Here is an 11731-nt window from a genome sequence, read left to right as displayed (position 1 = left end):
AATATTGGAATGAAAAAACATGCTAAAAATTTCGAAATGTCAATATTTAAAGAGTTATGTCCATTTTTAAATATCGATGAATATATCGAAATTTTCTCATTAAGACTTCTTTGCATCCGTTCCTTTGAAGTATATACAAGATAATTATGATTCTTAACATTTTTTACCCTTAAGTGAGTCGCCAAAAAGTTCTTTTGGTCCTTTTCACCGAGATATGATTAAAAACTCTCCTTAAACGGAATCGTAGCAAGTCCAAATCTTCTACAAATTTGCTTGTCACAAGATTCTAACATAGGTCATGGAAGAGGACATTAATTAATATTAATTTATTTTCAATTTTATACGTTTCCAATCCAAGTGAAAATCTCCCTTCATACTTTAGTTTTTGGGAAAAAATAAGAATTATTCTGAAACAAATTTCAGTGTGAATTTCTGAACATAGGAAATTTGTATACCTAATATGTACCATATGAGGATATCATATCCTAATATCCCCTTGATGCCAAGTTTATTTCACATATACAGGGTGAAATAAAATAACTGCAACAAAGTCAAACACCATAATTTTTACATTTTTTTAATTATATTGAATGAACGAAACAAATGTGGGAAATAGCATCAAATTTTTGTAAAAGTTTAGATTTGTTCGAATTGGTCACTTTAGCCACGAATTATGGCCTTCAAACGGCCAATGAAACCGTCACACGCTGCCCGAATTTTGTTCTGCGGTATTTTGGCCCATTCCCGGCGAAGCACTTGCTTGCTTTCCAAAATACTCCAGATACAATAGTCTAACGGATTGGTATCCGGAAATTTTGGTGGCCCTTGTGCGCTGGAAATGAAGCGAGGAACCTAATTTTGTAACCATTATTGGGCGATAATATTCGACATTTATGCTGCGACCATCGGCTGTTATGGCGACCCTCACCATCACCATGGTCGGCGCTTGAGTTCTCTTTTTCTGGTGGCCAACCGAATGTGCACATTTTCAGCTGACCTCTTTGGCAAGTAAACACGATCATCATTCATGTTGTTTACAAACTGCTGGACATCGAATCTTTTCTCATCGGAGAAACCAAATTCGGCAGTTCACCACTTCCGGCCAAGCGAAGCAACTCTTTAGCTCTTTTGAATCACACTATCACGCTTGAATTCCATCACGAATAGCTTTTTTCTGGAAAATATATATAATATAATGAGCTGTCACTGGAATAATTTTAACAGCTGTCGGACGAATGACTTAGAAATGACAGCAGTCTGAAGTTGGTTGTAGTTTTTTATCTCATCCTGTAAATGCGACCTGTATATTCTTTACAAAAATACATAGACAGACGGACGGAGAGAGAGATGGACATGCATAAATCGACTCAGAAAGTGAATTTATGCAGATCATCAAAAGGAACTATGGGTCTAACTCGCTGCCTTCTCTATGTTACAAACAAAAGCACAAAGACATAATACCCGGACCACAGTGTGATGTAAAAATCAAATGATCCCAAAAATTGATTGCCCTTTATGAAATTTCTTCATTCTTTCGTTATTCTCAGTATCTGTAATTTTCAATTCCATTCTCCGTGTGATTACAGATTCCTAAGGTTCTTTGTTTTTTTTCAGACTCATATACTTACATGCTTCTGGAAAAGCACAATATTAAAAATATTGAATCACTTGCGATTTTTTCGAATTTACAATTTTTTAATCACATTGACAAAAAAAATTGAAAATTGTATATTTGTATATTTATTGATAAATTAATTAATTTATTTTGATTTTTTTTTTCATTTATTTCTAGGTAAGGAAATTTAAATCCAATGTGACAGATGTTTTAATAACCGAAAATAATTTTGCACTTTTATGAGGAATTTGTGATTAATTATTGAATAAGGTATTACTTATTATTTTTTAATTTAACAATTATTAAATTAATTTTTTGAATATCGAAACATTTAAATATTTAGTATTATTTTTCAATATTTGTATCCTTTTTCACATTTTTTTCAACTTACTTTTTTTTTGAGGAATTTACTTTCTTTTATTGTTATCTTTGTTTCTTATATTTATTTTATTTATAAATTTAATATTTTCACTTTTGAGATTATTTCATTTAATATTTATATTCCAGTTATCTCAAATTTATTCTTTGACGCTAATATATAACCCGTTTCATGTGCCTATTTCAGAATCGTTTTTCAAATTTCTTTTTATATTTTTCAAATCCACTCTGCGACACAAAAAGCCATTCAAGTCGAACCCCTGAGGACGATGATGATATTCGACTTGGACTATTGACTATTAACGACTGAAATGTGTTCCTGTACAAGCGATTGCATTTATAGATCGGCCGAAAAAAAAACAAACAAACGCTGAGCCAGGCTGCTCGCTGACTGGCTATTAAGAAAAGGAAGAACAAGCTTAAGACGACGAAGCGTAGAACCGAGTGTAGAACAGAGACTAAGAACAAGTGGACTTGCACTTACTTACCCAACAAACATACGAAACAGCAGCCAGCCAGGCAGGCAGGCAGTCAGCTTGACTGCCAGCTTGTTGTAGGCTCGTACTTACCAACAAACATTCCAGCCTCCGTCGCATACACGGCGGATTGCACTCTCTCTACACTCTCTCTCCCTTAATATGCACAACAAACACACTCTTTATCTCTCGCCGTACTCACTGTTTTTTTTTTTTTGCTGGGTTCGATGTTTCTACTATTAACGGTTTAACTAAACTTTCGATTTATTTTTTTTATCATTTACTTTAGCACTGTTTCAATATTATTCTGTCTGGTATTGAAAAACGATTTTCTTAATACAGACGATAAACGTACGAACGAACGAACGCTAGGACGGGTTGTAGCTGCGGCGGATGCTGCGACTATCAATTGTAGGCTGTCAAGAAAACACAGTTCCATTGAATGCTGCTGGTTTACCTCAGCTGTTTTTTTTCGACTTTTTTCTTCGCTCTCTTTATCGCATCTCATTCATGCACACAACAAAGCCTGGATCTCTTCCTATAATGATAACCGTACGTCACTGGCATGTTTTGTTCCATTTCAAGTTATTCCTAGAACATAAATATTTATCACTTGATTCCAAAAGCCAGCGTTGCAGATTTGCGAAAAATAAAAGAAAAAGTCGACTAGAAATATTGGACCATTAAGGGTTTGTCTTTCGTCCATAGAAGACCTCTTAAAGGCCTTCCGTCTTTAGAAAAATTTTTGAAGAGCTTAAGTTTCCAAAAAAATACTTCTAGAAGTCCTCCTCTAAGGGACCTTTTTTGGGCTCTCTAGCAGACATTTTAAAACAATTGTTTCAAAATAAGATTTAAAGTTGTTTTGACCTTAAAATAATACCCATTAGAGGGCTTCTGTATTTAGAAGGCATTTTAAAAACCCTTTCGAAGGCAGTTAAGATTTTTTCAACCTCTTGAAGATCTTTTAAAATTATTGTTCTGCAAAACACCTTTTACAGGTCTTCTTTCTCTGGAAGACCTTTTAGACGTCCTTCAGACTCTTTTTGACCTTTAGGGAGATGTTTTCTCATTGAAGTCTTTTTAAGGGTATTCTATCTTCATTTTTTACTTTTAGAAGGCTTCTGCCTCTAGAGGACCTTTTAGAGATATCATATTACCAGAACACTTCTAGATGATCTTTTAGATGTCTTTATTCTTTTAAGGCCATTTAGAGGCCTCTAGAGGACCTTTTAAAGATATTATGTTACCAGAATACCTCTGTGATAAGACTAAATGACCTTTTAGATGTCTTTAGTCTTTTAAGACTATTTAGAAACGTATTTTCATTGAAGACCTCAAAGAGGTATTCTGCCTCCATACGACCTTTTAAAGATATTTTGCCTCCAGGGGACCTTTTAGATACATTCAAGAAGACCTTTTAAAGGTCTACAATCCCCCGAAGGCCACCCGAAGGTTATTCTGCCTCCATAAGACCATTTAAAGATTTTTTGCCTCCAGGGGACCTTTTAGGTATATTCTAACTCTCCATTTTTTGCTTTTAAATGCCCTCTGCCTCTAGAGGACCTTTTGCAGATATTATGTTACTAGAATATCGCTTAGACTAGGTGACCTTTTAGATGTTCCTTTAGTCTTTTAAGACCATTTAGAGAGTTATCTTCATTGAAGACCTTAAAGACGTATTCTGCCTCCATAAGACCTTTTAAAGATATTTTGCCTTCAGGGGACCTTTTAGGTATATTCCGCCTCTAGAAGATCTTTTAGACACTTGTTGTTACCAGAAGACCTTTTAAAGGTCTACAAACTCCTGAAGGCCGTTTAGAAGTCGTCTGTAGCCAGCAGGCTTTTTGGAGGTATTTTTTCAACATCAGGTCCTTTCTTTTGTTTATAAGTTAAAGATGTTCTTTCACTTTTAAAGGTCGATTCCGGTTTTTCTTCAGTAGACGTTTCATAGAAGTTTTTAATGAGATCTTCTGTCTCCAAAAGATCTGTTTCCAAAAGACCTGTTAGATGTTTTCAATACCTAGAAGATATTTTAAAATGTATTCTGTCCATAAAAGACCGGCTAAATTCCCTATGTCTACGAAAGATCGTTTACATTTATTATGTATAAGGAAGACCTTCTGCAGGTCTTCTGTCCGTAAGAAAAATACAGCTATTCTAACAAAAGAGTTGAGTTATTACTTATTTACAGATTCATCAACGCTGAAGGTAGAATCTTGATTTTTTTTTTGCATGTGGGTCAATGTTGGTGGATAGGGGTGGGATTTTGGAAATTCGGACTAGAAGCACTAAAAAGCACTAAATTTGGTATAAAAACAAGTTAAAAAGTATTAGTCGGTTTTGCCCACAGAGGTATGCCCTCAGCCAATTTTCGATTATTTATATATATTTTGACTTATAGTTGTTCAAATTGTTGACCCTCTATAGAGTAGGTTCCGAAGGAATGGCCTTGTACAAAGTCTGAATGGAATCGGATGGTAATTTCGCATTTTATGAACTTTACGGCTATTCTATTGACCCCCTTTGGGGGAGGTACCAGAAGGAGTGAACCTATATATCCCGTCTTTACATCAGACATTGGTTTAACAAAAATATTGTGATGTGTGAAATATAAAGAGAACTGGATGCTTATTTCGGATTTTAAAATCGTTTTGGTTTATCAAAACCCGTTGACCCTTTGTGGGGAAGGAATACTCCGATCTCTACCATCTTTACAACCAATCTTGTGTTGATAGAAGTATTAATTTCGCGTTTTATGAGGTTTACGGATATTTAAAATTTTGAAACTTTTTTGGGTACCTCATTCTGGTACCTCAGAAGGAGAGGACTGATATATCCCCTCTTTACACCAGACTTTGGGTAAATAAAAATATTGTGATGTGTGAAATATGAAGAGAACTGGATGCTTATTTTGGATTTTATAATCATTTTGGTTAATCAAAACCCTTTGTTGGGGGAGATTCCAAATGGAATAGTCCGATCTCTACCATCTTTATAACAGATCTTGTGTTGATGGCAATATTGAGATTTGTAAAGTCTGAATGGTATCGGATGTTAATTTCGCGTCTTATCCGCTTCATAGATATTCAAAAATTTGTCCATTTGTAAGGGAGTTACCTGAAGTTGAGGACCGATATTGTCCATTTTCGCACCTGACCTAGCACTGATGCAAGTATTAGGATGTGTAAAGTTGAAGCAAAATCGGATTATCCTTTCTCTTTCTGAGCAGTAAATTAATTTTTTGAAAATGTTTACATTTTGTGGGGGAGGTACCAGAAGGAGTGCGCCAATATTGCCCATCACCAAACTCGATCTAAGTTTGAGAAAAATATTGCGATGTACCTTCGAGAGTTATAGCGCGCACCAGCCAGCCAAACAGAAAGACAGACGGACGGACATCGGTAGGTCGACTCCATATGTCCTGAAACGGATCTGGTCCAAAAAGATCTAGGGTCTAAAATCGTTATTTCGACGAGACACTTTTTGACCGTATCAAATGATATATACCCTCTCTGATCGTATGGCTGAGGGTATAATAACACCATATACCTGTGTGCTTACTTCATTTGTCCGGTAAGTTTCGATAGGTTTTCGTTTACGGGAACGGTATTCAAGCTGGTTCTGCTAAACAACTTTTATATTCCCTTTTATGTAGAAGACCTCTTTAGTCATGCTATATCTGCAATGGCAACCCTTGCCAATACTTTGTTTGCCTTCTCTGACCCAACTCACTTATCACAAATGAGAAAGTTGTGGTCCGTGTGAATGGATCATGCGATCTGCCTGTTTGGGTTGATATTGCAGTATTATCACAACGATGACGGTTATTCAACTTGAAAAAAGGCATTTATTTATATGATGGATGGTGTCGGTAGTAGCAGCGACATTAATTGGTGAGGAATTTTTAAAAGATTAATATTTATTGTCTATAATTACCTGTAGAATTTAAAAGGAAAATTTGATTTTTTATTTTATTTTTTCAAATATTTTTTTTTAAATTTGCAATTAGACAGAGTTAATTGTAACATATCGTCAACATCTTTAGCCGGCACTAATGAAAACGCCTCATAACTTTCGTTTTTAAAAATAATCGAATTTTTTCACGTCATTGAAATTCCTGCATTGCCAAAAAAAAATTATTTAAAGAATATTTAAAAATTATCGAATTCGGGTCACTGTATCAGTACAAATGGGATCAATGTAATCTAAACGTGAAGGAATGTTGGATTTAGGTATTTCCAGTTAAAATAAGTTAAAAATCTTATTTTGGCGCCCAAAATAATGATCGATGGAATATATCAAGGAAAGTAAAATGCGAAATTAAAATATAGGAAACAAGTCGGAAACAAGTTAATAAATATAGGAAACAAGTCGTATCTATAATATATATATATATATATATATATATATATATATATATATATATATATATATATATATATATATATATATATATATATATATGCAGGAAAAAGTCGAACAAATTATTATTAAAAATTGAATACACGTATATCGGCATTTTCAGAATTTACATCGCCAAGTATCTTTAATTGAGAGGCTAAATTCCTCCTCCTTCCATATTTTTTTTTTGGAAATTTTCGAATTAAGATTCCTTAGAATCCGTACACTTTAGGTGTATAGGGTCTGAGGCAATATTACATATAATAATACGAGGATTAGTTTGTTTTCAAACTTTTACCCTCAGACGATTTGCCAAAAGGGTCTTTTTTTAAAATATGGTTAAAAACTTCCTTAAAATGCCATCGTAACAAGTTCAAATATTCTACATATTTATTTGTCATGAAATGACTACTATAGGCCCCAGAAGACATCAAAAGTCTAAAAATAACCTAAACGCCAGGAATTCATATTTTTTAACAATACATTTGTGGGTTAAGTCATACTTCATGGGAGTTTATGCAAAATTCTCCTACATAGCATCATGTTGGAAAGATAACGTCAAAGACAAAATTACTCTTCGGAAACGGAATCTCTATGTATGTATCAAAAAAATATTTGCATCATCGTTGCCAAAGAGCTAGAAATATACAGGGCGAGATGAAAAAACAGCAACTAAGTTCAGACTGCTGTCATATCTAAGCCACTCGTCATACAGCTCTTAAAATTTTTCCAGTAACAGCTCGTTATATTCTTTACAAGCGTACAAAAACATTTTGGTGAGAATTTTCCAGAAAAAATGTATTCGTGATGGAATTCAAGCGTGATAGTGTGATTTGCTCTAACGATAGCCACTTATGGTTTCCAGCCAAATATCTTTATACCATAAGTGGCTATCGTTAGAGTACTCCAGCATTTAAATGTGAGCAAATCTTTTTTGTTTCGTACCATCGCTCGTTTACGTGATTCTGGTAGTGTAGCCCGACGTCAAGGAAGTGGACGGAAGAAAACAGCAACATCCGCAGAATTGGCTCGAAAATTAAAGAAGCGACTTGATCGAAACCCGCGTCGCAGTGGCCGAAAAATGGCCCGTGAGCTTTCCATTCGGCAAATATTGAAAAATGAGCTCGGGGTAAAGCCACTGAAATTTCAAAAAGTGCAAGAACTTACACCGCAACCGAAAAAAAAATAGACTCAAAAGAGCCAAAAAGTTGCTTCGCTTGGCCGGAAGTGATGAACTGGCGAATTTGGTTTTCTCCGATGAGAAACCATTCGTTGTCCAACAGTTTGTTGTAAACAAACAAAATGATCGTGTTTACTTGCTGAAATGTGCACCAATGTGGGCCGCCATAACAGCCGATAATCGCTCTCCGCTCGTATTTAATCTCACGGTCACCGACAGAATAAATGCCGAATATTATTGCGAAAATATTCTGGAGAGTGTATTAAAGCCTTGGGCACGCAAAACATTTTGGCCGAAGACCCTGGACATTTCAACAGGACTCAGCACCATCGCACTCAGCACGCCCCACCCAAGAATGGTTACAAAATAAGGTTCCTCGCTTCATTTCCAGCGCATGATTTCATGACCACCAAAATCTCCGGATTCCAATCCGTTGGACTATTGTGTCGGGAGTATTTTAGAAAGCAAGGTTGGCACTAAAAAATACTAAAGTGTCGATCACCTTAAGCAAGCGCTTCGGCGGGAATGGATCAAAATACCACAGAGCAACATTCGGGCAGTGTGTGACGTTTCCATTGGCCATTTGAAGGCCATAATTCGTTCCAAAGGTGACCAATTCGAACAAATCTAAACTTATTCTAAAATTTGATGCTATTTCCGACATTTTTTGCTTTGATTCAATAAAATTAAAAAAAAAACAAGTAAAGAAAGTCTGAAAGTCGGGCGGGGCCGACTTTATGATACCCTATACCACTTTGCTAATTTAGTAGAGCTCCACACAACAATTAAAAGTTTTTATGGGAGAATTCAATCATACACGCTATGATCATAATTATAATTTAAAGTTCAAAGGACTAAATATGCTGAAGCATTTGTATCTTTTAAATTCGAAATTGTATTGCCCATTTGGTGCAAAATTAATTTGAAATCGGTTAAAGATATATATGGGAGCTATATCCAAATCTGAACCGATCTCGATAAAATTTAGCAAATGTATTTCTGAGCTGTATTTGATATATTTCCCCAAATATTGTTGTTGCAGAGTGCATATTACGGCGGCGGTGGACAAAAATTAGAAATCGGATGAACAATATATATGGGAGCTATAGCTATATCTGAACCGATTTCGATCAAATTTGGCATACATATTTTCAGGCCTAATTTGGGTGTTTATGCAAAATTCCATACAATTGGGGCTAACATTACACGTTTGGTGCAAAATAAATGCCAATCGGCGAAGATATATATGGGAGCTATATCTAAATTTTTACCAATTATTTCCAATTTCAATAGGGTTCGTCCTTGGGCCAAACAAATGATCTTTGCAAAATTTCATCTGGATCGGGCAATAAATGCGACCTGTACTTTGTTTAAAAAAATACATGGACAGACGGACGGACGGACATGCATAAATCGACTCACAATGTGATTCTATGCAGATCATCAAAAGGAACTATGGGTCTATCTCGTTTCCTTTTGCCTGTTACAAACAAATGCACAAATACATAATACCCTGACCACCTTGTGGTGTAGGGTATAAAAAGTTAAAAAGCAGTAAGTTCGGCCAGGCCCTCCACCATTTGGAACGAATTTGGACAATTTTCAAAAAATAAAATCCTTTAAAAGTTCTGTTAAAATACTAAAAATACCCCATATAACCGTTATATTGGGGTCTATACGACGTTGACCTACATAAGCATTGTTTGTCATAAGCTATTACCTGTTAAATAAGAACGTATATTTCCAATAAGTGTGTACAACAGAATGAATTCATTTATTTTCAATATTCATTGACGTTAAGTAAGAAATGGCAAAGGTAACTTTGATTATAAAATTACATTAAATGTTTTAAGACTAAAGTAGTAATTGTTGTGATGCATAAGCATTACATATACTCTTACAAATATTAATATATACATACAACATCTCCCTTTTACACATGAACAATTATTATATAACATAATATATTATATTTAATGTTAATAATAAAATTTAGTATTCTTCATTAAACCTTTTTGGCTTCTTAACCTCCCTACCTCTTTTCGTTGCATATGTTTCCTCATTTTCTTTGCTATTATTATTTTCCAATAAAAGTTCATCCCTACTGATATCATCATGGACAAGATTTGTATCTACTTCGTTAGTTACTGATCTATCGTTGCATACATTTATTTGCTCTTTCGATTCCTCCAAAGCTCTCTTACTGATGTGCTCCCGACTTCTCCTATACATAGAACCATTCTCATCTAAAACTACAAAAGACCTTGGTTCTTTGCTCGTTTCTATAATTTGCCCAGGTTGCCAATAGCTGGATGGGGTTTTCTTAAACATGACCTTATCGCCTTCACCAACTGGCTCTAAAAACTTTGACTTTTATTATAGTATTCTGAAGTTTTCTTTAAGTTTGTCACTATTTTTGTCCCATATTCATTTTTGTCAACTACTTTTGGCTCGTGATGAATTAACATTGATGGAATTTTAGTGCGTAAGGACCTAGACATAAGCAATTCAGAAGGACTAGGCATATTACCTTTTGGCGTTGTTCTGTAGTGCAATACAGCAACATAAGGATCAGAATTACTCTCGGACGATTTTAATAACATTTTCTTGACTGTCTGCACAGACCGTTCTGCTAAGCCATTAGATCTTGGTAAAAATGGACTTGATGTGACATGTTCAATTTCCCACTCGTGACAAAAAACTTTAAATTCCTTTGAACTAAAAGGCGGACCATTGTCTGACACAAAGATGTTAGGAATTCCATGTCGTGCAAATAAGGATTTTAACTTAGTAATCACGTTCTTACTATTATAACCATTATTAAGATATTCGACTTCTATATACTTTGAATAATAATCGACAACAAGTATATACATTCTGTTTTTGTATTCAAAAAGGTCGCATCCCACTTTATACCATGGGATATCTACAATTTCGTGTGGCAAAATCTCTGGTCTAGTATTCGATTTTTTGTATTTCAAACACACCTCACAATTAGATACAAGATTTTCAATTTCACTATTCATGTTTGGCCAATATACGGTCTGACGCGCTAGACTTTGACACCTTGATACCCCCATATGTCCTTCATGAACCCCCTGCAACACCTTTCGTCGCATATTCTTTGGTATCACAACCTGATTGTCTTTTAATAAAATATCGTTCAGAATTGTTAGTTCATCCCTTATCTTAAAATACGGCATAACATCTTGGTCCAAATTTTTTCTACTATTAGGCCATCCTTCCTTAACATATTTGAATAATTTTGAAAATGCTTCGTCCTTTTTACTTTCTTCCTTCACTGCTTCCATATCTGCGAATGAACTCTCTAGAGAAGAATATATAAAATTGCAGTGAAGTGATATTTCCTCATCAATTTCTGCCATTGCCACATCTGTTAGAGGAGCCCTTGATAGTGTATCCGCTATTTGCAATTCCCTTCCTGATTTATACCTAACTACGAGATTATAACATTGTAAACGAAGCATAAAACGTTGAAGTCTTGGCGGAATTTTAAATAGTGGTTTATCAAATAATGTCACTAATGGCTTATGATCTGTTTCTACCATTACCTTATTCCCATAAATGTACTGATGAAACTTTGTACAGCCAAATAAATAGCGAACAACTCTTTTTCAATTTGTGCATAATTTTGTTGGCACTCAGTTAAAGATGCTGATG

Source organism: Musca domestica, unplaced genomic scaffold (genome assembly GCF_030504385.1).
Source record: "Musca domestica strain aabys unplaced genomic scaffold, Musca_domestica.polishedcontigs.V.1.1 250, whole genome shotgun sequence".
NCBI lineage: Eukaryota > Metazoa > Arthropoda > Insecta > Diptera > Muscidae > Musca > Musca domestica.
The sequence above is the reverse complement of the archived record's forward strand: the minus strand, read 5'-3'. Positions refer to the sequence as shown.